A 4,398-nucleotide genomic window follows, 5' to 3' on the forward strand; every position below is an offset into this window, starting at 1 on the left:
TTTAGAAATTACTTTTTCCTTCAAGGTATTTCTAACAGCTCAGTCTGTCCTGCTTAATAATCAGTAGTACAGGTTTGAATCATCAGAACCTTGGCAAGACCTTAATATTTCAAAACTCTTAACAATTACCTCTAGGAGCAAGTCCGTGTTGCTGAGTTATGACAACTTTATTATCATGAGGGAAAACAAGTGTAGCCTGCCATCTTAAAATATGCCCCAACCACTGCTTCTCAATATAGAAAGACTAAAACTACATACTGTTTATCATACAACAAATCCCATCACTGTCCCCTGAAATTCCCCTTAGTTTCATTCATTAGAAGGAGATTTAAAAAAAAAAGAAGACGACTTAAAGAGCACTTTACAGCAGCATTCAGCTTTCCTATGAAATACTCAGCATCTTAAATATTATATACAATTCTTTTTTTAGTAAGCTAGACACTGGCTTCAGAGGTTGTGGAACTGGGGGGAAAATAACCCATTCGAAACTATTCTAGAAGTTGTCTTTTGGCAGAATAGCAGGTATCCAAGTTAAAAATAGGAGGGTCAGCTTGTTGCTTTGTGGTCTTTTCAAAACTTAGATCATTTTTGTTCCCCTTCTACATAAAAACCTCAGTCACCACTCCTGAGTGGAGATGGGCAGAGGCTCTGGGCCCTGCTCCTCCGGCTTCTCAGCAGCTGCTTGCTTATTGCCTAGCAAGGCTTGAATAGATGTGTGTCGATGAGGACTTCCCCAAAACGGCCTTTGTAGATAATCCCACAACATATTTTCTGTCTTTTCCAGTATGTGAGATCTAAACAGGAAAAAACTGGTGTTCTATTGGAACCAGAAGCCATCTCTGTATCTGAGCCATCATCTGACTGGTTACTATAACACGGAGACTGAGCTGGGGAGGCACTTGAGGTGGTACTGTGAGCATCAGAATTAGGACGTTTAAATTCCTTCTGCTGTTCACTGATCTAGTTGCTTTTTATCCTGTTTCCAGACAGAGTTTTCACTTTCTTTGGTTTCAATGTAGTCTTTAGGCTGGGTCCTGCCCTTGCATCGACCACATGATTCCAGTTTTTTTTTTGATCCTACTGGCAACTTCTTCCATCTTTTCACAAGCAGGACACAGGCATTGCAGATGTCTCCCGAACGAGTTTCATGCAACCCAAAACAGCTCTGGAAGTCCTTTTCGTAGCGTTTACTGTCAATGAATCGAGAACTGGAGGACTTAGCTCTGCAAATACAGCAGCCCTCTATACTTCGGTACATCTTTGGCTTGTGAAAACCAAACATCTTTTCTTCTGGGCAACAGTCTTCCAAAAGCAGCCGTTCCACGTGCAGTAGCGTCCCCGAGGTGCGGAGTGCACGCCAGGCCACCCCCCCTCCAAGCGCTCCCTCCTCCTCAACTGCCTTGTCTAGCTGTTTCTGGACTTTGTGATAAATGCCATTCTAACTGGGGTAAGGTGATATCTCATTGTGGTTTTAATTTGCATTTCCCTGATGATTAGTGACAAGCATTTTTTCATTTGTTTATTGGCCATTTGCTTGTCTTTTGAAAAGCTTCTGTTCATGTCTTTTGCCCACTTTTCAACAAGATGGTTTTTTTCTTGCTGATTTGCTTGAGTTCTTTGTAAATTTTGGTTATTAGCCCTTTATCAGCTGTGTAGCTTGTGAATATTTTCTCCCATTCTGTAGGTTATCTATTGCTCTATTGATTGTTTCCTTAGCTGTGCAGAAGCTTTTTAGTTTAAGCAAATCCCATGTATTAATTTTTGTTGTTGCCATGATTGCCATTGGAGTCTTTTTCTTAAATTCTTTCCCTAGGACAATATCTAGAAGAGTTTTACCTGCTTTTTCCTATAGAATTCTTACAATTTCATGCGTTACATCTAAGTCTTTTATCCATCTTAAATTAGTTTTTGTGAGTGGTGCAAGGTAGAGGTCCTGCTTTATTCTTCTGCATGTATCTAATCATTTTTCATAATTCAGTTTCATTTGAAACAAAATTATATATGTAATCATGGCCAGCATTTTTCATTAGGCCTGGGCTTAGAATTGCCATGGGATGCCTTGTGCATTCATCCTTTTCCCACTAAATGTTTAATTTAGAGGACTGTCATAAAGCACCAACTCCCTTTTGAAAGGTTGTATGATATATTAATAATGCCTTTTTATGACATGTTGTGGTCTTCTGTATTTTTAAAAGACAATCATCTTTTCTGTCCCACACTTTCCAAGTTGAAAGAGGGAATATATCTTACCATTTTGACAAAGAACTGACTTTATACCACCCTCAGTCTACCCATGTGTACAATGCTGGGGAATTGGCCTTGGATTTTCTAGCTACCTTAATGGCTCCTGTCGTACTCCATCTCTAAATCTTGGCTTGGGTCTACTAGACTCTATCCTGAGTTTACTTATTGCTCTATCCATATATTTCTTTTAATCTCATCCAGTCTCAGTTCTTTTTTTAAAAAAATTCCATGTGTATGATTTCAAATCTCAATTCTTTGTTTTGGTTTGTCCCTGAAACTCATGTATTCAACTAATAACTTGATTGCATCTCCAATGTCTTGAGTATCTTAAAGGCAACTTAGTGAAAACAGAAGTCTTGATTATCCTTCTCAAACCTGATTTTTCCTCTAGTCTTCCCCATCTCAGTTAATACACCCACCTTTTCTGCACAATTGTTGAAGCCAAAATTAAAGTGTCCTTGAATCCTTAGTTCTTTCAGTGTCCAGTCTGTTGGCAAGCCTACGAATTTCTCTACTAAGGCATCTTAGGGTGAGTGTTTGGTTACTTGCACCCAGAAACAACTGATATATTCAGAAGGACCATTAGCCAACATTGCAGTGGTTCACAGAATATAACTATTTAGAATATTTAGAACTGTCATCTTCACCTGGACCAGCACACTTCTGTTTATGGTGTAACACTGTATTTCTTCTCTTAGTTATTGTTTTTTTGTTTATTAATGGTTTCCCATTTTAGGCTGAATTCCTTGAGAGGAGAACCCCTATTGTATTCATCTTTATACCCCCTTTTCTTAGTTTGGGTTGGCTCAGAAGCAGACTTAGGATAGAGATAAGTATTCAGATGGGAGTAGTTTATTACAGAGATGATAGGGGAGTGGGGAAATGAGGCAGGAAAGAGGGAAGCTAATAAAAGAGTATGTATTAAGCAAGTTGCCACTATGGGCACTTTAGAAGGCACTAGACGATATATGTTAGAGTTATCCCATCCAAAGGGCAGGGGAGCCAGAGTAGTTACCATCTTCAGTCAGTCATTGATTGAGGGTTACTCTGAGGGAAGTTCCCCAGTATCTTCTGGTATGGCCCATGTGCAGGCAGAGTAGCTTCTGGCTACCAACTGTGATTCAGGCAGAATCATAGTTGCTGGCAGTTGGAAGTTGAACTACTCTGCCTGGAAATGATAAATGATGAGAGCTTAAGGGCAGAGTACCATCTGCTGCATCCCTTGGTGTATCTTAAATTTTTATTATAAAGTGAATCTTGAAACCACTGATCAAAAGTTTAGAAGAAAGACTGACAGAATCAGCCTAGACAGGTAACAGTAGAGACCTTTTATAACAATGAGAAGGCCTTTGCCTTCCTTCTTGGTTGTGAGGCACAAATCCATAAAATAAGCCATTTCATGTCTGGTTGTACCCAGACAATTCAAACCTTATGTCCTGCCGAAAGAGGTCAGTAGGATCACTAATAACTGTGAAACATATTTTTTTGTTGCTACCTATGGTGAAATGTCTTCCAGAAAAATTTCCTTATCTTTTTGTTTTGACCAAAATATGGCATCATTAAAACCAAATAACTGTTCAACAAGTCAATCACATGGATCTTATTTATATTTTCAAGATTAATCCCTTGTTTAAGGTAAAATGATATGCTTTTATCTACATTAAACTTCCTAAATAAAGATGACTTTAACAAGGATGGTCGAAATTTTCAAAGCTCATGTTCAAAGGCTTATGGTTGGTATTTTGTATCTAGAAACCTAAGGTCCAAGTTAATAGGATGTGCCTTAATAATTTTGATGATGATATTTCCAAGCCAAGGAATGGACACAACACTGCCTTTATGAGAAGAACTGTTGCTTCTTTCTGCTAAGGCTAAGAAAGTCACTACCATTAACCACAGAGATGACAATTTGTGTTTATGTCATTTAATATCTTTCAGTAATTTCCTCTTCGGTGATTTAAAAAAAAAAAGCATATGCTAAATTACTTTGGCTTTGGAAGCATAAGTATCATTCCTCTGAAGTAAGGCTATAGGAAAAAAAATATACAGAAGAAAGAAGAACTACTAAAGTTTATCAAAGTTATAAACAAACTTTAAAAGCTATTGGCTTATATGTTGGAGAAATTTCTTCATATTTTATAATTTAGCTTGTTA

The 4,398-nt window shown here is 38.0% G+C and overlaps 1 pseudogene; it reads right to left on the reverse strand.

Moving 5' to 3' along the window:
- Positions 1–602: 602 nt before the first annotated feature.
- Positions 603–1,385, reverse strand: LOC142872914 (SIN3-HDAC complex-associated factor pseudogene; annotated as a pseudogene).
- Positions 1,386–4,398: the final 3,013 nt, after the last annotated feature.

This window comes from Microcebus murinus, chromosome 9 (genome assembly GCF_040939455.1).
Source record: "Microcebus murinus isolate Inina chromosome 9, M.murinus_Inina_mat1.0, whole genome shotgun sequence".
In the NCBI taxonomy this organism is placed as follows: Eukaryota; Metazoa; Chordata; class Mammalia; order Primates; family Cheirogaleidae; genus Microcebus; species Microcebus murinus.